Source organism: Triticum urartu, chromosome 4, assembly GCF_003073215.2.
Source record: "Triticum urartu cultivar G1812 chromosome 4, Tu2.1, whole genome shotgun sequence".
Lineage (NCBI taxonomy): Eukaryota > Viridiplantae > Streptophyta > Magnoliopsida > Poales > Poaceae > Triticum > Triticum urartu.
In genome coordinates, this window is record NC_053025.1 from 305,629,867 (window position 1) to 305,656,874 (window position 27,008).

A 27,008-nucleotide genomic window follows, 5' to 3' on the forward strand; every position below is an offset into this window, starting at 1 on the left:
CTTAAATAGTCTTGATCTCACGGGTGTGAGATTGCTGAGTCCCCATGACTCACAGATTACTTCCAAAACCAGTTGCAGGTGCCGATGATAACCGTGTAGGAGACGCAACCGAGCTCAAGTGGGAGCTCCATGAAGATCGTGTTCGCTGTGTTGTTTCGTTTCCAGTTGATCAGTAGTGGAGCCCAGTCGGCACGATCAGGGATCTGGCATTAGGGGTTGTCTTTCTTTTATTTTGGTTCCGTAGTCGGGCCTTGATTGTATTCTGGATGATGTAATGCTATATTTATGTATTGTGTGAAGTGGCGATTGTAAGCCAACTCTTTATCCCTTTCTTATTCAGTACATGGGATGTGTAAAGATTACCCCTCTTGCGACATGCCTATAATGCGGTTATGCCTCTAAGTCGTGCTCCGACATGTCGGAGATATATCTGCATCGTGGGTGTTACAAGCTGGTAATCAGGGCCTTCCCCGACTTAGGATCCCCCTGCTTGATCGAATCGCTAACGTTGTTGAGTCTAGAAAAATGTTTTGTGTCTTATAGGATTATATATATCGGAGAGTAGGATTTTTTTTACTCCTCAGTCCCTTCGTCGCTCTGGTGAGTCCTCCCGATGTAGAGTTTTGACTTTTCTCTTCTCAAATTTCACTAAAAAGTTTTTTTAGGATCACGCGGGTATCTTGGAATTGTTCCGATAGTTTTGTGATGAGAACATTGTTCTTGGTGCCTCCTGACATTTAGGGGTTCTGGTAGTGTCCCGGGGAGTTGAGCTCCGAGGTGTTGTCGTCACAATTTTATCTTTGCAGTTCTGGAATACCTGAGTTTCGCCGATATCGAAAATCTCGTTTATGCAGTTGTTGGTGAGATAACCTCGATGCCACCCAGTACTGGGGCGGGAGTTTGGGAGTATTGCCATAACTCGTATAGCGGATGCTTTTCGAAGGTTGAGGTAAATGATTTCCGAAGGTTTCTTGGTTATGTGTTGAAGGATGGATACAGCTGGATGTAGGATTTGCTAGTTTTGGGTGAGATATAATGCTTCCCCTATATCCCCAACACCTGATTGCATAACCGGAAAGTTTCGGGAGTTTATAGTGGGAATTCAAGTAGCTCCTAGAATATCTTCCAACAGACACATGATACGATATGGGATCTATCATATGTTTGTTCCGGCTTATTTTGCAAGCCAACCCTTTGTTTTGTTTTTAGTTGTGGTATTAGAGTTGCTTCGAAGTCAAATGTTGATTCCATACCTTTCCTAAGCGGTGTTCTCATGTTCCTATGTGAACACTAATCCTTCTTGATAATCAAGATTGTCATGTCAATACTTTTTCAACCGGTGTGTTTCTCTTCAAGAGGATCCGATCATTTCAACATTCGCAAGATCACCTCTCAATTTTTTCCCAACGTTGTTTGTTTCATTCGTCCCAAATTGTCTTTATTTTCCCACCCTCTCACCCTTTTTCTTCAAGGACTCGGATTTCTTAATCAAGTACCCTTTTATGAATGTGAAGTCTCTTCATTCTTTTCAATCAATGTTCTTACCTGGTGGCTCTCTTGAAGATACTAACGGAGCCTCAAGTTCATCTTTATTCGTTCTTTTTCTTCTCCGATGGTTTTGTTCTGGAGTGCTGAAGATATCTCAGAAGGCTCGTCTTTTCATTCAAGATCCGTTCAACCTATTTCGAGGTTGTTATCTCATTCAAGTCATTTAATTCAATCGGTGCAATCTCTCTTTTCAAGCAATCGTTCAACGGTGTCTCTTTTGAGTGGGCCCATAACCCACATGTGTTTTCCCAGGATCTTACCTGAATCTTCTAATTTTCTCAGAATTACTCTCAAAATCTTTTCCAAGTTTGACGTAAGAATGAATTGTCATCAATCATATGTATTTCTTCAAGATCTTTCAAGTTCTTTCATTGTCGATTCAACCTTTATATTCTTCATTATTCCAGAGTGTCTCAACAATTCATGGTGGTGCTTCTCGTCATCATTCTCAGATTTGAAGACCAAAGAAGTGTTTCCTCTAAATCTTGTACTTTCTCTCGAAGATTCGTGATTCTTGCTTGCTGCCATCCTCTCAAAATTGTTTTCGATTGTGAGAATTCTTGTCACCCATCCAGAGAAATTCAGGAGCCTTTTCAGTTTGATTCTCCGGAGCCCATCATCTTATAATTATTCATTCCAGCTTTCAGCTCTCGTTCTCCAAATCTTACCGGTGCATCATTCAAGTATTCTCTAATCAATTCATGATTTATTCGTTCATTTGTATCTAAATCCCCTCAAGTATCTTCATTTGTTCTCTAATTCTTCCCAGTGCTTCTTTATCTTTTCTTCAATCGTTTTCAATTCTTACGGTGGTTCTTCCAAGATTCTTCTTCCTTCGTTTCTCATATCAATGCATTCGTGCTTTTCAAATCCTATCGGTGGTTCATTGAAGACCTTCTCAAGTTTACGCTATATCTATCTTAATCTTTTCTAAGAGAATAAGTTGTATGCCAAATCCGTTGCTTGTCATCAATTTAATTGGTGAAGGATACGCATAATGTAATTCTTATTCTTGTTTCATCCATATGTTAATCCTTTCTTTCGGAGTTTGTTCACGATGAATAAATTCTTGGTTTCAAGTGCTCATCTTTCTTTCTCGGACTTCCAAGCTCTCGCAATTATATCACCACGAAGCTCCATTTAATCATTGCTAGGCTTCTCCTGGAGTCCTTTTCAACTTTCCTTTCGTTTGATCATTCTTTTGTTACCGGAGTTCTTCATGGAGCCTCTACATGTTGGTTCATCAGGGATTTAATTCCTTCTCGAAGTGTTTGTCGAGATTCTTTTCAGAGGAGCTCAAGCATTCTTCGTCTTTCATTCCGAAGTACAGTTCTTCCTATCTTATCTTTTGAGGTGGTGTTATGTCATTCTTGATAATTTCCCTTCGGGTTTCATGATTCACAAGTTTCAAAGGGTGACATATTTAAATCCATCATTTTCTCTTTGCTCAATACATCTCTTCAATCCATCAATCTCTTCATTGGAATTATCTTGAGTTATATTTCACCTAAAGCTTTCCCTAAGGATTGTTGCTATTTATGGTGGTTATAAACGACCACGGTTCTTCATTTATCCTTCCGGTGAAATAAGTTTCTCGTCTCCTTGTTCATATCAATCCAATCTTTTGTTTTTCGTTAGTGGCAGAATTTCACCTCAGTTTTGAGATGTTTTCCATAAGCCCACAACAAGCTTACTCTTTTCGTTATTGGTTTTCCAACAACTTCGTTCGACCCTTCTCCTAAGGATGCCTTTTCTAGCTCAATTGTGACAGAAGTTGGCATTTTCTTCTCCATTCTTTTATTCCAATGATCTATCTTCTTTTATTTCCTCCAGAGGCATTGTGATGTTGCTCTCTTCGACCCATCATCTTGTTTTGTCAAAATTATGTTCCTTTCCTTGCTTATCCATTTAACCGGAGTGTGGTTTTCTCCTTTCAAATTCTTTTCATCTTATCAAGTTTTTCCTCCCTTCTCAATCGGAGTGTTGTCTGAAATCCTTCTTACCCCTTGTGACATTCTTTCAATAGTTCCGGAGATAGTGTGTTGTTGATTTCATTAAGTATCCTCTCATCTTGCCAAGCTCATCTTCAATTCCTTCCATTTTCAGTTGGAGTGCTGCCCAAATTATATCATTCTTATTCCTTCTCTATCTTATTTTAACCGGAGTGGTTCCAATATCTATTTTGGCATTTTACCTCAAAGTTTCTCGTAATGTTCCTTGTTCCTCTTTTCTAACGGAGTGTTTTCAACTTCATTCATCTCCGTTGTATCCTTTCTCGAGATGGTTTAACCTTTCAAGGTTCTTTGGTTTTAGTGGTTTGTCAAAGAAGCAACTTAGTTTTACCTCTTCGCTTTCTCTTCCGTTTTCACTCCGGTGACATCCTAGTTCTCGGGACGAGATCCTCTCATAGTGGTGGAGTGTTGTAACGCCTCGAGACCATTGCACCAGGTGTCTTCCAGTTATTCGCTGTTGTTGCCTTGTCTTTTGCTTGCCTGTCGCATCTTGCCATGTCATCACCCGTATTGCATCATCATGTTTTCGAAACTTGCATTCGTCCGGATCTCCCAGTTCTTTCCGTTGCCCGTTCTGAGCCAGACACAGTTGCACGCGCCCGCGGCACGTCCGAATGAGTATTTTATAAGTGGCTGGTAAATGTTCTCTAAATGGGTTGAAAGTTGGCATGCGGTGTTGTTATAGTGTAGATAGGCCGCCTGCCAAGTTTCGTCGCATTTGGAGTCCGTTTGATGCCCCAACGGATAACCATAGCGACAATATAGCCGGTCAAACGCGGACGTTTTCGGTCTCCGAAAACTACTGCCGGGCCCTCTCTCTCTTCTCTCCCCTCGGCCATTGCCACAACCCACCTAGTCCATCCACCTAACCCTCCTCACATCCGGAGCCGTCCATTTGTTATCGAGGGGCCCCGAAACCCCCCCTAACCACCTAATCCCTCTTTGCACCGTGCTTCGACCCCCTCGCGTGCGTGTTCAAAACTTACCAAACCCGACCCGAACAGTCGTCACCGTTGGATCCGGATCATCCCCAAACATCTACAAAACATCTCAGTTTTGTTAATAGGACTTCCTAACATATTTTTCTCGGCCGTCCGATCATAATCGGAGGGACGAGGTAGCCCCTAACCTAATCTGTGATGTATATATACTCCACTCCTAGTCTATTTTGGACAAACCCTAAAATATAGGGACTTGTCCCGTCCAGCCGCCGCCACCCACCTCGGTATCCCTCCCGATCCAAATCCTCCTCGATAGCCTCCCTCATCTTGTGCGGTCGACCAATCGGGTCACCCGAGCCCCGAGCTCCTCCGCTGTTCCCTTCCCGAGATCCTCGCCGCGCCAGTGTCCTCAGAGGCCCGAGCCTCCCCGTGCTCCTCCACCTCGCCTCGTCTCCGGCCACCTCGACCGCCCCGCCGCCGGCTGACCGAAACAGCAGGACCGTCGCATCCCTCTCCTCTGCTTCCTCCCGTTTCCCTTCTTCCCGTATCTCTCTCTCACCTCGCGGTCTCTCTCTCTCTTTCTTCGTCAGGGCCAACACGATCTGCGCTCGTCACCATGGATGGCCGCCACCCCGGGCGTCGCTAGGAACCCCCTCGTCGGCGTGATCCCGCGAGTCTCTGTCGCCCGTGCTCCACCACTTCCCCTCGAGCTCCTCCAGTCTGCATGGCTCCGTTGCCCCGTCAAGTTCCTGAAGCCGTCTTTGCCTGCTGCTGCTTCCTGCAGCGCCCCGCGCTCGCCGCTGCCTTGAGCCACCCGAGGCCTCCTCGCAGCCGCTGCTCCGGCGAGCAGCACCAGGTCGTGGTGCCCCTGCCCTCCATATCTCCCTTCTACTCCCTCCTCTCACATCTCTCTCTCTGAACCAGGATGCCGCCGTTCATGGCCTCAGCTCCCCGCCCGCCTCTGGCCACGTCCTCGACTGGATCCGCCGGATCCCCATCGCCGCGCCAAGTCCCCTGCGTCGAGCCGCCACCCTGCAAGCCGGCCACGCGCCACCGCCCGAGTCCCACGCTGCCACTGCTCTTCTTCCTTTCGAGAAGAGGAGGATGGCGCCTCTGTCGTGAGGGAGACGAGTGCCTCGCCCGCACCCGTCAACTGCATCGCTTGCACGGGCCGGCCTCACCTGCCGTAGATCCGGCCCAGCCAGCCGCGCGTGCTTCTGGCCAGATTTGGCCCATGGTGAGGCCCAGCTCCTCCTTTTTTTCTCTTTTTTTCTTTCTCTGATTGGCCCGACCTGCTCCAGTTTCAGCCCACCATGGTTTTTTTTCCAGTTTTACGATTTCAGACTTTATTCTAGAGACTGCAGTTTTACAGAAAATTCCCTAATGTTCATGTATATAATATCTCACCAACCGTGCATCGGATTAAAATGATCGCTATATGAAAGATGCTTAGAATTTCATCTAGGTTCATAATATGCCACTTTCATCCATGTTTAACATGTTTAAAATGTTGTTTTATTAATTTTTGCACTATGACATGCTAAAATGCTTTATTTCATAACTAAATAAACGTAGCTCGGTTTTAAATAAACTTTATATGTAAATGGGGTAGAAAAATGCCTAGTTTAACATGATGTATTTACTTTGCATGTTTAAAAACTCTAAAATATGGTTTAGGGCAGAACAGTACCAAAACTTAAAATTTGCACATGAGGTTTTTCCGGACTTGTTGCTTGTTGTTCCGGCCTCATTTAAACTTGCCTAGATGTGTAGTTTACTTATGCTTCACCTCTTACCATGCTAACCAACATTTAATATTGTTGGGTAAATAAACAAGAGTGAACTAAATAAGTCATGTGGTGTTTTCAGCAATATGAAACTCGTTGCATATTAAGCTCCACTTAATTTGTAGGATTGTTTGTGCACTTTGCCATGCCATGTTTCATTAAACCGGACATGCATCATACTTGGTTGTGCATCATGCCATGTTTATGTGGTGGTTGTTTTACCATGTTGTTTGCTTCTTTCCGGTGTTGCTTCTTCGGGTTAGTTCCGATAACGTCGCATTTGTGAGGATTTGTTCGACTACGCCCGTTTGTCTTCTTCATGGACTCGTTCTTCTTCCTTGCGGGATTTCAGGCAAGATGACCATACCCTCGAAATCACTTCTATCTTTGATTGCTAGTTGCTCGCTCTTTTGCTATGCCGCGATACCTACCACTTGCTATATCATGCCTCCCATATTGCCATGTCAAGCCTCTAACCCACCTTGTCCTAGCAAACCGTTGTTTGGCTATGTTACCGCTTTGCTCAGCCCCTCTATAGCGTTGCTAGTTGTAGGTGAAGATGAAGTTTGTTCCATGTTGGAACATGGATATCGTTTGGGATATCATTATTATTATATCTTGTTTACTTTAATGCATCTATATACTTGGTAGAGGGTGGAAGGCTCGGCCTTATGCCTGGTGTTTTGTTCCACTCTCACCGCCCTAGTTTCCTTCATACCGGTGTTATGTTCCTTGATTTTGTGTTCCTTACGCGGTTGTGTTATAATGGGAACCCCTTGACAGTTTGCCTTGAATAAAACTGCTCCAGCAAGGCCCAACCTTGGTTTTACCATTTGCCACCTAAGCCTTTTTCCCTTGGGTTTTGCAGTCTCAAGGGTCATTATTATTTTAAACCCTCGGGACAGTGCTTCTCTAAGTGTTGGTCCAACCTGAGCATTGTCCGGCGCCCCCTGGGAAACCAGGGTCTATGCCAACCCGACATCTTGCTCATCCGGTGTGCCCTGAGAACGAGATATGTGCAGCTCCAATCGGGATTTGTCGGCACATTCGGGCAGCTTTGCTGGTCTTGTTTTACCATTGTCGAAATGTCTTGTAACCGGTATTCCGAGGCTGATCGGGTCTAACTGGGAGAAGGAATATCCTTCATTGACCGTGAGAGCTTGTGATGGGCTAAGTTGGGACACCCCTACAAGGTTTTGATCTTTCGAAAGCCGTGCCCGCGGTTATGGGCATATGGGAATTTGTTAATGTCCGGTTGTAGAGAACTTGACACTTAACTTAATTAAAATGCATCAACCGCATGTGTAGCCATGATGGTCTCTTTCCAGCGGAGTCCGGGAAGTGAACACAGTCTTGTGTTATGCTTGAACGTAAGTAGGTTCAGGATCACATCTAGTTCACGACCTTGCTTTGCTCCTCTTCTCGCCCTCATTTGCGTATGTTAGCCACCATATATGCTCGTGCTTGCTGCAGCTCTACCTCACTACCCTTTCCTACCCATAAGCTTAAATAGTCTTGATCTCGTGGGTGTGAGATTGCTGAGTCACCGTGACTCACAGATTACTTCCAAAACCAGTTGCAGGTGCCGATGATAACCGTGTAGGAGACGCAACCGAGCTCAACGTTTCCAGTTGATCAGTAGTGGAGCCCAGTCGGGGCGATCGGGGATCTAGCATTAGGGGTTGTCTTTCTTTTATTTTGGTTCCGTAGTCGGACCTTGATTGTATTCTGGATGATGTAATGCTACATTTATGTATTGTGTGAAGTGGCGATTGTAAGCCAACTCTTTATCCCTTTCTTATTCCGTACATGGGATGTGTAAAGATTACCCCTCTTGCGACATGCCTACAATGCGGTTATGCCTCTAAGTTGTGCTCCGACACGTGGGAGATATATCCGCATCGTGGGTGTTACAATAGCACTCTCCAAATAAAAATGACAGCAGTTCTCGTGAGCGCTAAAGTTTCTGTTTTTTACAGCAAGTTCAACAAGACTTTCCCCAAGTCTTCCCAACGGTTCTACTTGGCACAAACACTAATAAAAACACAACCAAAACAGAGGCTAAATAATTATTTATTACTAAACAGGAGCAAAAAGCAAGGAATAAAAATAAAATTGGGTTGCCTCCCAACAAGCGCTATCGTTTAACGCCCCTAGCTAGGCATAACAAGCAAGGATAGATCTAGGTATTGCCATAATAGTAAGATAGATCATTAAAACTCATTTCATATTCTTTACGTTCGGCAGTAAGTTTTCTTTGAGGCAAGCAAAAGTAATCAAAAGGGCTAAATTTAACGGGACAAAAGTCCCCAAGATCAACCTTGGGAGGTATAGGTTCCTCCTTTGGTCCTTCATAATGCACAACCAATTCATCATTATAAGCATTCTTTTGATAGAACTTTGTGAGCCTATATTCACGAGAATATCCTAGTTCATTATTTCGAATAGCCAAATCATCATTAAGTTCAGAAATTCTATCAACTAAAACATCGGTAGGAACCCTTTTTCTAAGATTTTCATTGAAAGCAACATAGTCTAGAGATTGAAAATGCATTATTTCTTCTTGATCAAAGAGGACAGCCTCTATGAGAGGACGGCAAGCGTCCACCCTAGAATGCGCAAAGATTTCTTTGGCTTCTTTTATTATGAATCTAAACTCATGAGCCAAAAAGATAGTAGCGGAACGCTTAACAGAAGAATGCTCAATATTAGAAAATTCTAGAAAAATCCTTTGTATGGAAGGATGCATGTCCATGAATTGTCTTTCATGTTCAACTACAAGCATGGCAATAGCGTCCGCAAAACTACTAGTTTTGTGAAGGATAGAACTACCCATAGAAGGTAAAGCACCGGCACAAGTAAAGAAATCTTGAATAACTCCTTTTCCAATAACATTACCACTACCAACACGGAATTGTTTTTTGTATGAAACATTGTAGGTTCTTTAGCAGGAGCATTGGAATTTTTTATGATATTATTATTGTCTATATCGACAATAATTTCCCCAATTTCAGACGTAGAGGCAGAAGGTAAAGGACTTGACATAACGACAAGCTAGCAAACTAACACACGAGCAAACAAAAAGCAAACGGGCAAAAAGAGGCAAATAGAGAGGGAGGATAGAGAGAGAGAGGGTGAATAAAATGGCAAGGGTGAATTTGGGGGAGAGGAAAACGAGAGGCAAATGGCAAATAATTTAATGCGGGAGATAGGGATTGTGATGGGTACTTGGTATGTTGACTTTTGCGCAGACTCCCCGGCAACGGCGCCAGAAATTCTTCTTGCTACCTCTTGAGCACTGTGTTGGATTTCCCCAAAGAGGAGAGGATGATGCAGCAAAGTAGCGTAAGTATTTCCCTCAGTTTTTGAGAACCAAGGTATCAATCAAGTAGGAGGCTACGCACGAGTCCCTCGTACCTACACAAATACAATAGCTCAACGCAACCAACGCGCTTAGGGCTTGTCAATCCCTTCACGGCCACTTACGAAAGTGAGATCTGATAGAGATGATAAATAATATTTTTGGTATTTTTGGTATAGAGATGCAAAGTGAAAATTAAAAGGCAAAGTAAAAACAAAGCAATAAAAAAGTGATGGAGATTGATGTGATGAGAAAGAGACCCGGGGGCCATAGGTTTCACTAGTGGCTTCTCTCAAGAGCATAAGTATTCTACGGTGGGTGAACAAATTACTGTTGAGCAATTGACAGAATTGAGCATAGTTATGAGAATATCTAGGTATGATCATGTATATAGGCATCACGTCCGAGAGAAGTAGACCGACTCCTGCCTGCATCTACTACTATTACTCCACTCATTGACCGCTATCGAGCATGCGTCTAGAGTATTAAGTTAAAAACAGAGTAACGCCTTAAGCAAGATGACATGATGTAGAGGGATAGTTTCATGCAATATGATAAAAACCCCATCTTTTATCCTCGATCGAAACAATACAATATGTGCCTTGCTGCCTTTTCTATCACTGGGAAAGGACACCGCAAGATTGAACCCAAAGCTAAGCACTTCTCCCATGGCAAGAACAACCAATCTAGTAGGCCAAACTAAACTGATAATTCGAAGAGACTTGCAAAGATAACCAATCATACATAAAAGAATTCAGAGAAGATTCAAATATTATTCATATGTAGACTTGATCATAAACCCAAAATTCATCGGTCTCAACAAACACACCGCAAAAAGAAGATTACATCGAATAGATCTCCACGAGAGAGGGGGAGAACATTGTATTGAGATCCAAAAAGAGAGAAGAAGCCATCTAGCTACTAACTATGGACCCGTAGGTCTGAAATAAACTACTCACACTTCATCGGAGGGGCTTGGATGATGATGTAGAAGCACTTCGTGATCGATGCCCCCTCCAGCGGAGCTTCGGAACAGGCCCCAAGATGGGATCTCGTGGATACAGAAAGTTGGGCGGTGGAATTAGGTTTTTGGCTCTGTCCTCAATCGTTTGGGGGTACGTAGGTATATATAGGAGGAAGGAGTACGTCGGTGGAGCTTCGAGGGGCCCACGAGGCAGGGGGCGCGCCCTAGGGGGGGCGCCCTCCACCCTCCTGACCGCCTCATGGCTTTCTTGATGGAGGGTCGAAGTCTCCTGGATCTTATCTGATGAGAAAATCACGTTTCCGAAGGTTTCATTCCGTTTGGACTCCGTTTGATATTCCTTTTCTTCGAAACCCTAAAATAGGCAAAAAAATAGCAATTCTGGGCTGGGCCTCCGGTTAATAGGTTAGTCCCAAAAATAATATAAAAGTGGATAATAAAGCCCAATAATGTCCAAAACAGTAGATAATATAGCATGGTGCAATCAAAAATTATAGATACGTTGGAGACGTATCAGCAGCCCAAAAACAGCTCATAATGGGCAACATAACCAGCGATGTGTAATATGGAAGCGGGGGAGAAATTATGCAACTGGAGGCCGTAAAACTCCAGGAGCCCGCGGAGGAACGGATGGATTGGAAATCCAAGTCCCCTTCGTAAATAAGGGACAAGGCATACCCGCTCCCCATTGGAGGGATTGGGGAAGCTCTCGCTTGCTCCCTGCCATTATAGGTGGCCAGCCCGCCTCAAACGGGGACCATATATGCTGGAGGGAGAAATCCCTGGGTCTATAACTCTACTAATTGGCTGTGCGGGACGGAACAGTTCTCCCAATCACCGGGCTTAGGGCTACCGGAGCGGGAGGAGGAGCTGCGATGGCCGGCCATGTTGGAATGGATTTTACCGAGCGCGCTCCGATGGATACTCGTCGTGGGAGGATGGTGGGGTTTGGATCTAAGAATCCCCGTCCCTTTAATAGACAAGTTTACTTACATGGCTAAGGTGGCGAATGTAAAAAATGCCCTGGCTCCTCGCATTCGCTCGACACGTGGAAGATAGCCCTTATTGGGCACAGAAGCCAAGAAGTGCAACATTTATGGGGAGCTGGACACTACTCAGCAGATATTCAGTATTTGGAGAAGAACCCGCCTTGCAATGCCGAAGACAGTCTGTGCGCCGGACTCATCGTCATTGAAGCCTGGTGTAACGCCCTCGATGCGGCTATATCTCCTACGTGTCAAAGCACGACTTAGAGGCATAACCGCATTAAAAGCAATGTCGCAAGTAAGGTAATCTTCACAACAACCCATGTAAATAAATAAAAGGGGAAGAGATACATAGTTGGCTTACACTCGCCACGTCACACAAATACACGAATAACATTACAATCATCCAATACACTCATGGTTCGACTACAGTACCAAAATAAAGATCAACCCCCACATGCGACAAAGTCCCCGATCGCCCCAACTAGGCACCACTACTGATCATCTGGAAAAGACACGTAGTAACGGCGAGAGTCTTCATCGAACTCCCACTTGAGCTCAAGCGCATCGTCTGGAACGGTATCGTCGGTCCCTGCATCTTCTTTGGAAGTAATCTGTGAGTCACGGGGACTCAGCAATCTCGCACCCTCGCGATCAAGACTATTTAAGCTTATAGGTAAGACAAGGTATGATGTGGAGCTGCAGCAAGCGGCTAGCATAAATGGAGGCTAACCTATTCGCAAAAGGGAGCGAGAAGAGAAGGCAAAAGCACGGTCGAATAACTATGATCAAGAAGTGATCCTAGAACAACCTACGTCAAGAATTAGTCCAACACCATGTTCACTTCCCGGACTCCGCCGAGAAGAGACCATCACGGTTACACACGCGGCTGATCATTTTAATTAAGTTAAGTTTCATGTTATCTACAATCGGACATTAACAAATTCCCATCTGCCCATAATCATGGGCACGGCTTTTGAAAGTTCAAATCCCTGCAGGGGAGTCCCAACTTAGCCTATCACAAGCTCTCACGGTCAATGAAGGATATTCCTTCTCCCAAGACAATCCGATCATACTCGGCATCCCGGTTACAAGACATCCTCGACAATGGTAAAACAAGTCCAGCAACACCGCCCAAATGTGCCAACAAATCCCGATAGGAGGTGCACATATCTCGTTCTCAGGGCACACTAAGATGAGACATCCTACGAGTAAAACCAACCCCCAAGTTGCCCCGAGGTGGCCCCGCAGTCTACTCGGTCGGACCAACACTCAGAGGAGCACTGGCCCAAGGGGGTTTAAATAAAGATGACCCTTGGGCTCCGGAAACCCAAGGGAAAAAGAGGCTAGGTGGCAAATGGTAAAACCATGGTTGGGCATTGCTGGAGGAGTTTTATTCAAGGCGAATTGTCAAGGGGTTCCCATTATAAACCAACCGCGTAAGGAACGCAAAATCCGGGAACATAACACCGATATGACGAAAACTAGGGCGGCAAGAGTGGAACAAAACACTATGCAAAAGGCCGAGCCTTCCACCCTTTACCAAGTATATAGGTGCATTAAGATAAAAAGATAATATAGTGATATCCCAACAATAAACAATGTTCCAACAAGGAACGATCTCCAATTTTCACCTGCAACTAGCAACGCTATAAGAGGGGCTGAGCAAAGGGGTAACATAGCCAAACAATGGTTTGCTAGGACATGGTGGGTTAGAGGTTTGACATGGCAATATGGGAGGCATGATAAGCAAGTGGTAGGCATCGTAGCATAGGCATAGAAAAAGAGCAAGCATCTAGCAAGCAAAGATAGAAGTGATTTCGAGGGTATGGTCATGTTGCCTGCAAAATTGTCAGAGTTGACTTGATCCTCGTAAGCGAACTCAACGGGCTCCTCGTTCACGAACTCGTCTCCTGGCTCTACCCAAACAAGAACAACAAGCAAACGGAACACAATCAACCACGTGCAATGCTCAAACAACATGATGCAAACATGGTATGATACGCGGGATGCGATATACGATGCATATGCAAGATTTGACAAGGAATGACTGAACCTGGCCTCAACATGGAAATCCAAGAGTGCCACTGGAAAGGTGAGGTGATTTCGGTTGAAATCGATATAAAGATCACCGGAATCGGATGCACGGTTTGGAAATGGCAAGCAAAACAAATATGGCACCGGCCTGTGATAAACAGCATGTGACCAACTAAATGCATCAAGATAATTATGCTACAACACTCAAACATGACAACCAAATACATGGCAGGGATCCAGTCATGAAGCTTGACAAAAGATGAACACTGAGCTATGGCTAATTCATCCATTAAGAGGTTCAAACAAGCATGGCAATAGTGCAAATGATAACAGGTTTCAGACTTAGTGAAATTAACACAAGTCTGGAATTTATCATCAGGAAGCACACTTTAGAGCACGAAAACTACATGCTACAGGAACTTAACATGGCAAAGCAAGGCATGGAATGAAGCTACCAAAAGCACTTAACAAAACTCCCTTAGTGACCTTGAGCCAAAAGGGATCATAAAATACAATTGCAAGCATGTGAACATAGCAAAAACATAAACAGATTCAGACTTAGTGAAAAACTGGAGCATGCAAGACAGTTAACGAGTAGGCATGTTTATGAGCTCGATGCACTCACTATAGAGCATGGCATGACAAACTAAGCATACACCCATCAAGAAGACATGGCATAGGAGCTAGACATGGCAATAACAGTAACATAGCATGCATGGATCAATAGCAACATCCTCGACAAAATCGCTAAACATGTCAACAATCTGCCAGGATTATTTTATAGCAAAAGTAGAGCTCGATTGACTCAAGCTAAGGTGCTCCATAAATGCAAACAAAGACATGGATGGATAGAGCACCACAATGTTAACAAAACATCCTTACTGATCATCCTCAAAAGAGGCACGGATCACTAGGAAACAACATGAACATATGGCATAACAACAAAAACGGAACAAGGACTTAGTTCCAAGTCCCTGAAATCAGCATTAACGATTACGCTACTTTGCAAGCTTGTGCTAGTCACCACAAATGTCACAAAAATACATGGCAAGCACCCCTGTAAAGATGACATGGCATATAACAAAACACATGTAGAGCCCGGGATCATAGCATGCACACATTAATCATGGCAAAAATGACAAAAGGCTAATTGCTGAAACAGATCTGCCAAATTCCTCACATAGCCCTCTTCCAACAGCATTCTGGGCATCAAGATGAGCTCAAATGAAAATGATGCAATGAGATGAAATGATGTACTCGTCCAGACGAACATTTTGATATGCTACACGCACGAATCGGAGCTACGGATGCAGAGTTGTGGCATGGCAAAGTATGCAAACAAAATAAGAGGGAGGAAGGGAAAAGGTCAACCCCAGATCTAGGGTTCGTCCGACGCGCAAACCGAGGCGGCCGGATCTCTCGCCGGAGAGTGCGGGGAGCCGCGGGAGTAACGGAAAACGCCGGATCCGGTCCTCCCTCGACCGGATCTGGCCGAGGCGGCAAAGGCGCGGTGCTGCGGAGTCGACGCTGGCTCAGGGCGGTGCGGGCGGAGCGGTGACCGGCGGCGGAGGGCGGTGGAGTCGGCGCCGTTGACGAGCGGCTGGGCGGCGCCGGCAGGCTCGGGCGGCGCGCGGACGAGAGAGGCAGCGGGGCTCAGGCGTGAGGCGGCGGCCCGGTCGGGCGCGGCGAGGGCCGACACTGGGCCGCGCGGGCCTGGCGTCGGCGGGGACAGGTGGCGGCGCGCTACTAGTCCGGGGCGGCGGCGGCTAGACGTCCGGCCGGAACTGACATGTCCGGCGCGGTAGAAGAAGATTTCTAGGGTTTTAGGGAAGAAGACCCGTGATTTCAAGAGGGGGTCTATATATAGGCGTGGAGGGAGCTAGGAAGCTCCAAATGGAGTGCGATTTTCAGCCACGCGATCGTGATTGAACGCTCTAGACGATGGAGATGGTTTAGGTGGGTTATGTGCCAAATTGGAAGGGTGTTGGGCTGAACACACACGAGGCCTTTTCGGTCCCTCGGTTAACCATTTTTCGGTCCCTCGGTTAACCATTGGAGTATCAAACGAAGTCCAAATGGCACGAAACTTGACAGGCGGTCTACTGGTAGTAAACCAAGGCCACATGACAAGTCACGGTCCAATCCGGAAATGTTTAACCCCCACACACGAAAAGAGGTAGAAAGGACCACCGGAGGACATAGGAGCGCCGGAATGCAAAACGGACAACGGGGAAAATGCTCGGATGCATGAGACGAACATGTATGCAAATGCAATGCACATGATGACATGATATGAGATGCATGACAAAGACAACAACACACGGAGACAAAAACCCGACAACGGAGAAATAAAATAACTTAGCGCCGAAAACGGCAAGAGTTGGGATACATATAAGGTAAATTACATCCGGGGTGTTACAGCACTCCACCACTACGAAAGGATCTCGCCGCGAGATCTAGGACTGGAAAAACTCCGGGTACTCAGAACGGAGGTGATCCTCGCGTTCCTAGGTGGCTTCACGGTCAGAATGGTGTGACCACTTGACTTTGAGGAATTTGATTGACTTGTTGCGAGTCTTGCGCTCAGTTTCTTCAAGAATAGCAAATGGGTGCTCACGATAAGAAAGGTCTTCTTGGAGTTTAATGTCTTCGAAGTTGACAGTGCGGTCAGGGGTCTTGAAGCACTTGCGGAGCTGAGAGACATGGAACACGTCGTGCATGTTTGCAAAGTTGGAGGGAAGCTCAAGTTGATAGGCGAGATCGCCTCTCTTGCTGACGATCTTGAAAGGACCAACGTATCTAGGGGCAAGCTTCCCTTTGATACCGAAGCGACAAGTACCTTTCATTGGAGAGATGCGGAGGTAAACATGGTCTCCGATCTCAAAAGCCAAATCACGATGCTTACTATCATAGTAGCTCTTCTGGCGCGATTGTGCTGCTTTGAGGTTATCACGAATGACTTTGCACATCTCTTCTGCCTCTGTGATCAAGTCATTTCCAAGAAGTTGACGTTCACCAGTCTCTGAACAATTAAGAGGAGTACGGTACTTCTTGCCATAGAGAATTTCAAATGGGGCCTTGCCCGAACTCGCATCAAAGCTGTTGTTGTAGGAGAACTTGGCATATGGAAGACAATCTTCCCACTTCATACTGAAAGAGATAACGCAAGCCCTGAGCATATCTTCAAGAATCTGATTGACACACTGGACTTGGCTGCTAGTTTGAGGATGAAAAGCTGTGCTGAAATGGATGTTCGTTCCCATGGCCTTCTGAAAAGAATCCCAAAACTTCGAGGTGAAGATGCTACCACGATCTGAAGAAATCAACTATGGAATGCCGTGCAGAGAGACAATCCGAGAGGTATAAAGCTCCGCCAATTGAGCTGCAATGATAGACTCTTTGATAGGCAGAAAGTGAGCCACTTTAGTGAGTTTGTCGATGACAACGAAGATAGCATCATTGCAACGCTTGGACTTTAGAAATCCATTCACGAAGTCCATCTCTATGTGTTCAAACTTCCATTCTGGAATGGCAAGAGGTTGGAGGAGACCAACTGATTGTTGGTGTTCTGCTTTCACTCTTTTGCAGACATCACATTCGTTCACGAACTGAGCAATCTCACGCTTCATTCGAGTCCACCAATATGCCTGCTTGAGGTCATGTTACATCTTTGTGCTCCCAGGGTGGATAGAGAGGAGTGAATTGTGAGCCTCATTCATAATGACTTTACGAAGGTCACCTTTTGGCACAACAATGCGATCCTCGAAGAATAGAGTATCCTTGTCATCAAGGCGATAGCACTTGTACTTAGGTTGACTCTTGGCAATCCCAATCTTCACCTTCTTCACTATAGCATCAAGAAGTTGAGCCTCGCGAATCTGATCTTCCAAAGTAGGAGAGACTTGGAGGATGGCGAGGAAACCTTGAGGAACAACTTGTAGATTGAGTTTGCGGAAAGCTTCACAAAGGTCGGGTTGGTAAGGCTTGAGAATCAAACTGTTGCAGTAAGCCTTCCTGCTCAATGCGTCAGCAATCACATTGGCCTTGCCTGGAGTATATTCGATACTCAGATTATACTCTTGAATCATTTCGACCCAGCGAGTCTGCCTGAGGTTGAGATTAGGCTGAGTGAAGATGTACTTGAGACTCTTGTGGTCAATGAAGATGTCCACTTTTCTTCCCAATAAGAGATGTCTCCAAGTCAAAAGAGCATGCACAACTGCCGCCAACTCGAGGTCATGAGTGGGGTAGTTCTTTTCATTGGCTTCAACTGGCGAGAAGTATAAGCCACAACTTTCTTCTCTTGCATCAACACTGCACCAAGACCTTGAAGAGAGGCATCACAGAAGACCTCGAACGGTTTGGATTCATCAGGAGGAGTCAGAACTGGAGCAGTGACTAATTTCTCTTTCAGGGTGTTGAAAGTGATGTCACATTTGGAGACCAAACGTACTTCACGTGCTTCTGGAGAAGGTTTGAAAGAGACTTCGCGATCTTTGAGAAGTTCTCAACGAACCTTCGACAGTAGCTTGCGAGACCAAGGAAGCTGCGGAGTTGCTTCACATTCTAAGGTGGTTCCCAATTCACAATTGTAGACACCTTCTCAGGATTCACCTCTATGCTCTTGGCAGAAACGATATGCCCAAGGTAGAGAACCTCATCGAGCCAAAACTCACACTTTGAAAACTTGGCATAGAACTGATGTTCTCTGAGCTTATCCAGCACCAAACGCAAGTGCTTGGCATGGTCTTCCTTGTTCTTGGAAAAGGCCAAAATGTCATCAAGGTAGACCAAGACGAAGTCATTTGTGTAGGGGTTGAAGATGAGGTTCATCATGCGAGAGAAAGTTGGAGGAGCGTTGACGAGGCCAAAAGACATGACAGTGTATTCATATGAACCATAGCTTGTTCTGAATGCCGTCTTGGGGATATCTTGCTCATGAATTCGAATTTGGTGATAGCCCATACGGAGATCATGCTTGGAGAATACTTGAGCACCTTTGAGTTGTTCAAATAGCTCGTTGATGTTGGGAAGTGGGTACTTGTTCTTTATAGTCTTCTTATTCAATGGACGGTAGTCGACACAGAGTCGGTCCGTTCCATCCTTCTTCACAAAAATAACTCCACAACCCCACGGAGAAGAACTAGGTCGGATGAGACCCATTCGCTCTTGAATATCGAGTTGCTTCTTCAGCTCCTTCAACTCTTCAGGTCCAAGCTTGTAAGGACTTTTGCAAACAGGTTCCGTGCCAGGCTCAAGATCGATGACAAATTCATCTGGCCGGTGCGGAGGCATTCCTGGAAGCTCTTCTGGAAAGACATCTTGATATTCGCAAACGACTGGAATTTGAGAGATGGCATCCAGTTCACCCTTCTCATTGAGAGAAAACAGATGGATGGTATCATCACGAGCGGCAAAGACAATTACATCCTCAGACGAATGAGTCAATTGAATCTGCTTGGCAGCACAATCAAGCCGAGCCTTGTGCTTAGAAAGCCAATCCATTCCAAGAATAAGATCGATATCCGAGTTACCAAGGACCACTGGACAGGACAGAAACTTGTAGTCGCCCAACGTGATAGAGACATCGGGATGTAACATCCCGATTCTCGGAATGTTTAAGAAAAAGTTCTCCAAAAATCAGGGTGAGAAATTTCATTTGTTTTATTTGTTAACAAAGCTTAAATTGGACTTTTATAATTTGGAGTATTTAATTTGACCTAATCCGAACTTAAATTAAATTTGAGTTTTGTTCTTTTCTTCTAGTTGGGTTTTATCTTTTGTCTTCAACACATTTAAACATGTGAGTCTGCATTTTCATGGATTTCTTGGATTGTTTGATATTTGTTTCAGCTTCTATTAGTTCTCCATATTTTCCAATAAGAGAAGTCAATTCTTTTCCATCTGTTAAACTCTAGGCCAAATTTCCTAAGCTCATTCTACAACATCTTTATTTTTCTATTCTCCGTTCTCTCAACATGAATGGCCCAAAGGCCAAGTTTTATTTTTTTTCTTTCTCTCCCACTTGGGCCTAGCCAAACTGGGCCAACACCCAGCTCTCCTAGCGAGCACCTCCTGGTTCACGTTCAGAACTGACAGAAGACAAGAGGAAACCTCAACAGCCACCACGCATGTTAACTGATGTCCTTCCTATAATTCCACCTCCCTGCCTATTTCTCTCCACTTCCTTTATCTCCCACCAGCTAGCGCCTCTACTCCTTCCTCTTCTCTGTATGTTAGCATATACACAGAAGTAGAAAGGTACAACCAACGATTCTCCTCCTCCTCTTACTCCCATAATTCCATCAGTTTCCAAACTAAACACACCTTATTATGCGCCTCCACCTCCTCTTCCAGTAGGTTAGCAACCCGTGCCCTCTCCTTTTCTCTTCCTCTCTAGAAACTCTCTCCAAAGAATGGTTCTCCATGGACACCGATGGTTGATCCCGATGAGACAGATCATCTTCGTATGAACCCTCGCGCCAGAAGATTCTCCTCCATGCTGCAGCTCCATTCAGAGAAGAAAGGATTCGATCCGTTGACCACACATGAACAATTTGACATGTCCGTCTACACTGTTCGTCGAGTTCATCGCACCGTTCCATCAAACAGGGTGAGCCTCTATCAAATTCCTTTTGCACGCGTACTCGCCATCGTATACTCTATCCCGTAGACATGATCGTTCATCCTATCTATACCGTTGCTCGTGCCGATGCATGAACGGATTCCATCGGCATGTCCACATACTTTTTAGCTCCTCAGATGATCTTGTGTTCAACATGTGATTTGTTTCTCATGCCCGTAGTAACCCCATGGTGGACTTAGATCGCTAGTTTCATCAATAGGAGTTTAGTATATATTTGTGTTATAGTCGTCCTTGGCCAAGTTTTAATGTGATTTGTTCATCGGTTAAATTTTGCATTAATATGTTATTTTCATATGTTTGCGATATGCCTAAGAGTGCATCCTATTGGTCTCATAATTTTTGCGTGACAAATAAATTTTTAGTTTATTTGTTAACAAATTATAGTTTTTGTTGTCGCAAGTAGATAATATTTTGTTTGTATTGTTATTGTCTTGTGTTAGACATGTCTATAGATTTTAATATAGTTTTCTATTGTTTCATGTATATAATTCATGCCTAATTGTAGTAGTGTGTTAAAATTTTGTTTCACATTAGTTCTTGTAATTTATTAACACGCATAGTAGTTGATCGGGAACTTTTATGTTAGTATGATATTTGTATGTTCGTTATATGACTAGGAGTTGCTCCTAATTATTCCATAAATTTTAGGAGTAAGATGCGATTGAATGGATTTATTATAAGTATTTATTTTATTTAATCATTGTATATTTGTATGTTGTCTCATGTGATATTTTTGCGTAACATGTCGCGCTATCTTATGCATGCGTACAATTTCTATTAAATGTTTGCCATGATTATAGTTTCGTAGGATTATTCTAAGCTTTGCTTTGTTCATTAAATCATGAATTACTTTATGTCTTGATTATTAGAATTTCTGCTTAGCATGGATATATCTTAGATATGGTTTACATTTTCATTTTTGTCCATGTGACATGTTCGTTTTATTGGTTTGAAAGCATGGCATGCCTCTAATAGTTATTAGGCATCATTTGTAGGTGATTTTTTCTTTATGCTAGATGTCAAATAAAATGCCTTGTTGTTTGGAAATGAGTGCATTATAGTTTTTTGTGTAGAATATAATTCCCAAGTTGTTCCTCTTCTTTCTAGATGTTTGTTATCCATGATTTTATGGTTGGATGGTTTATGTCATTCATATTTGTATTGCTATATAGAATCATTATGATGGAATAAAACTAGTTTATTGCATATTGATAATTATCATGTGTGTTTATTTATATTAGTTTATTACCATGTTGTGTTAACAATTGCTTACGGTAGAATGCATGTTTGGTTGTATGCGTACCATGTACTATATCATTTCTAGTTTTCATTGTATGACTACACATATGGTTAGCCTTGATTTACATTATAGTAGTTTGTTGATCTTGTACATTCTTTTATTGAGCAACTTCTTGCTTGATCAATACTATGCCATGTTGTTGGGATTGTATAAATAGATTGCATAACATGTGTGTAATGACCCATGTGTTCTATGATGCCTACGTTGTCCAGTTATGGATTAGCATATCTAGGTTGTACTAGGTAGAAATACATGCCTACATGTCATTCATGCTAGTATAGCACATTGCTTGATGTGATTGATGCCATGACCTAGATGTGTACCTGCTTAGTATGCTTTTCCCTTTTGCTTATAAGTCACAACTAGCTTGACAGTGTTGTGTGCTAATGCCATTCCGGATAGTCATGTTAGTTGATATCAACTAAGTTATGTCGTAGTTATAAGTTTTATTCTACTGGTAGCATAGTTTGGCATCTTGTGCCATGATCATCCATGCTTAGCATTATATCTAGTCTACCGCACTATTACATTGGTGTATGCCCAGACTTCTTCATATCTACTTTATCTAGATGAAGCATTGTTATATGTCTAGTTGTCACTCATGCAAGTGATCTTTCATGTCTTATTTTGTCTATGTGCTATATTTGAGTACTTAGTCTCTTGTGCATTCTTATGGATGATCACTTTGGTCTTATGATAGCCTCGGGAGTGTTGGGTCTTGTTGCGATAGTTTAGCACATGCTTAAGATAGTTTGCCTTTCATGTTAGTTGAGTTGTATCTTCCTCATATGCTTAGTGTGCATAGTTTGATCTATTATGTATGCATGAAGTGGTAATCTTATTGCTAGTGGTTACTTGAGTACTAGTTGTTCTTTAGTAGTAAGACCAGATTCTAGTTTAGTATCTTATCATGATCACTCGTATGTGTCATGCTTGTGTAATTTGCTTAGACATCTAGTGATTCTATACTCACATGCCATGTGTGAAGATGTGTCTTGATTTATTTATTTATTTAGTTTTGACCATAGTATTGGATTGGCTCTTGTTATAGCAATGCTCGCTATAGTTATTACGTTTGATGTTTATACTTTGGTTTTTGTTAACCATTATGAATATTTGGATTCGTCCAATTATTTATTTGTGGTTGATTATTGCTCTTAACCATATCATGTCTGGATAGTAGTTCACTCTTTTGTTCCATGTCTGGCATAGTTTCTTGTTAATTGTTTGAAAAATGAATTGGTTTGTTATAATAGAGATGATCCTATTTTATTTTAATAATGTTTTAGAGTTAGACCTAGATCAACTCACATATTGTTGAATGATGTTTTGCTTGTTTAACTAGTATATTTTATAATGTTGCTTTGATTGTCGTATAGAACACTTGTTTGGAATTATTTATTTGTTGTTACCTTTTACCATTATCATGTCATGTTGTGATTGTGTTGTTAAAATGCATACGTCGGTTCCATTCCATGTGTGTTGATGTCATTGTGTTTGTTATATGGTAGTTTCCTATTTAGTTGAGATGTGTAGTGGGCACCACTAGTGGTTAGTACCATAGTTCGTATTGGAACGTTAGTCTTGATCGCCAAGCCTTCCTTATCTGTGTCAAGTTAAACCATGTTACTTCAGCAAATCCTTTATCTTACCTCCCTATCACGCTATCTCCTTTTGGAATCACCATCTGATCAAAATCTTGCTATCCATCCACTCTTGCTGTTCTTTTGGATGTTATTTGGAATTTATTGCTTTGGTATTTAATTGATTTTCCTTTGCTATCGTTACAACGAGTAGGGAGTGATGACGATGTTGGACTTGGACAGAACCAGGTTATTGATGAAGGACTCAACAACAAAGGCATGCCTCCTTCTTTGATCATACTTATCCTATGGTTTACAAAATTGCATTGAGTTTTATTGTTGCTATGTGCATGCTATTTTGATTCTCGTAGCAAGCGTGTCGATTGACACATTACCCTGATCCGCTTGTCGCCTATTTACTTGACACCTGAGTAGAAGGATATAATTCTGGTAGAGCAAAAATGCTTAGCCATGCTTATCACCCTGTAGGTGCCTTATTGAATGACCTCCGAGTCATTGACAATTGAAACTTAATGCTGAGCTAGGCTGGTTGGCCCTTGTTGACCCTCTCTATCCTCTTCTGCTCTGGGTGAAACTTACCATCTGAATACTGGTGCGAGCGACAGCTGAATCAAGGATTGAAGGAGCGATTGGCTGCCCTTCACGAGTTGAAGGGGGCAATCAGTTGTCCGTGCCACATGAGGCCTAATAAGTCTTGGATTTGAAGATTGTGATAACAGTACATCCACATGCTATATGGGCACTGGCTTGGTTAATTAGTTAGTTCACTCTTATTGTCGTCATCGCCGTACCGCAGATGGGATAGCTGCCTTGCGAGGAGTATCCTCGACACAAAAGGGGGGCCCGGACTGTGAACTGCGGTTACTTCCGTGTTGAAACCTAGTGGGCTCGGCACAGTAAGTTTGGTCTAATGAAAGACCTCGTCACAATCTCCCTGCCGGTATACCAAATGGTGTACTATACCAGCGGCCACTGGTGGCACCAAGACGGGATTGTGTCGTGTGGGTACAGTGTACAACCTCTACAGAGTGTAAAACTATTCGAATAGTCGTGTCCTCGGTCATGGACGACACATGAATCTTTCTTGACATACAGGACCTGTCTTGCTTATTCCCTCTTTTCCCCTATTCTTGGAACCTATGAAGAGTGTGAGTTGATTGTGGATCCTCACTTTGATGAATGTTATTCTGGAGATAAAACATGTTTTCATCTAAAACTGCTTTTATCCAATGGCTATATTTTTCAAAAAAAATTAGCTTTTATGCAAATGAGCCATAAAGCCCTCCTTTGAAGCCACATGTAGCTATTAGGTCCTTCCCCGTGGGAGGCATGTTGAGTACGTAATGTACTCATGGCAATAATTTTGTTGACAGCAGAGTTCCATGAAGACGAAGGTGATGACTATGACTACTATGGCGATCTGTAGGAGTGAGGTCACGTGGACTACATCGACTGCCTGTGGCTTAGATGGAGTCACTACGCATTTTACTTTCCGCTACTTTCTGATTGGAAATGTCACGAGACATCTCACTAGGTATGTCTTGTGACAAATATACTACTTGTAATGCTTTTACGTATTCTGCAATGATATCATTTCACTGTGTTGTCAACAATGATCCTGGGGTTGACAAATATACACGGGAGGGTCTGGAAGTTAATTCCAGGTTCCCACAGAAGTGGTATCAGAGCCGATGTCGACCTAGTCGCATGGCCTTAGTTTGAAATGGAAAGCCTTAGGGACTATTGTTCTAAGAAAAACTATTTTGAAAAGGATCATTCTCGTACTCTTCTCCTTCACTATTGCTATTGTCATCTCATCTTATTCAATTGAAATTTAAACTCTACTTCTCTACCATCTTCTTTGTAGTATGTGAAACCCTTTTCCCTGCCCTTGGTGTTGAAAAGTCAGAAGCTTCACACAATGTGCCGAGAATTTCAAGATAACTTCAACCCCTGGAGCTTTGAGTAGCAACATTTTTCCAAGAGAAGACACTTCGAGACCTCAAGAAAGCAACAACCATCGATCATGATCCAATCGTCAACATCGAAGATTAGCCCCAAGATTTATTATGACCAGCCATATAGGATTAGGTTGGTTAACACCCTTGTAGTGATAGAACTCGTAGCTTGGCGACGCCAAACCTTTCTTATCTGAGTATTGTGTGCATATTTTTGGTGTTTTCCTATGCAGTCATACTAAAACATTATTTGCCAAAATGAGTTGCTTTTGAGTTTTATTTCGATAGATTCATGATTATCTGGGTGTTTTCTTTTGTCTATCTTCTGGGGTATCTCCGCCTTGTGTAGGATTCTATTAATAATCTTTATGCTTTTCTCTCTTCTCTATAAACCCTGGAAGACACTTTCAGAGCAAGGAAGCCACAAAAACCGTTTGGAGGTCTATTATCAAAGTGAACCTTATGGAAAACCTCTTTTAAGGGGGGTAGTAGACAATGATTGTGTCAAGATTGAAGATTTGAAGACCTTCATTCACCAGGAATACGAAGATTTGAAAACCTTCACTACACCTACTATAAGTTCAACCTGAAGAGGGATCAATGAGTCTATCCACACCAATGCTTGGCCTACAGAAGAAGAGAAAGACTGAAGAATGTTCAACTACTCAGAGAAGCTATTAGATTAGGATCTCCAAGATCAAAGGACTGTTTCCAAGCCTAGATAAAGCTAGAATGAATGTCGACAAAAGAAGTATCTCCAACCAAGACCTGAAGCCGTTTGTCACCAAGTTCAGAATCGATAGTGACCCCACAAGTTTCTCTGAGAAGAACTATGTCGAAGACAAAGCTCAACCAAACCCATTCTCTTTAGTCAGCCTGCATCTTGGGGACGAGATTCCTTTTAAGGGGGGTAGATACGTAACATCCCGATTCTCGGAATGTAAGAAAAAGTTCTCCAAAAATCAGGGTGAGAAATTTCATTTGTTTTATTTGTTAACAAAGCTTAAATTGGACTTTTATAATTTGGAGTATTTAATTTGACCTAATCCAAACTTAAATTAAATTTGAGTTTTGTTCTTTTCTTCTAGTTGGGTTTTATCTTTTGTCTTCAACACATTTAAACATGTGAGTCTGCATTTTCATGGATTTCTTGGATTGTTTGATATTTGTTTCAGCTTCTGTTAGTTCTCTATATTTTCCAATAAGAGAAGTCAATTCTTTTCCATCTGTTAAACTCTAGGCCAAATTTCCTAAGCTCATTCTACAACATCTTTATTTTTCTATTCTCTGTTCTCTCAACATGAATGGCCCAAAGGCCAACTTTTTTTTTCTCCCACTTGGGCCTAGCCGAACGGGGCCAACACCCAGCTCTCCTAGCGAGCACCTCCTGGTTCACGTTCACAACTGACAGAAGACAGAAGAGGAAACCTCAACAGCCACCACGCATGTTAACTGATGTCCTTCCTTTAATTCCACCTCACTGCCTATTTATCTCCACTTCCTTTCCCTCCCACCAGCTAGCGCCTCTAATCCTTCCTCTTCTCTGTACGTTAGCATATACACAGAAGAAGAAAGGTACAACCAACGATTCTCCTCCTCCTCTTACTCCCATAATTCCATTAGTTTCCAAACTAAACACACCTTATTATGCGCCTCCACCTCCTCTTCCAGTAGGTTAGCAACCCCTGCCCTCTCCCTTTCTCTTCCTCTCTAGAAACTCTCTCCAAAGAATGGTGCTCCATGGACACCGATGGTTGATCCCGATGATACAGATCATCTTCGTATGAACCCTCGCGGCAGAAGATTCTCCTCCATGCTGCAGCTCCATTCAGAGAAGAAAGGATTC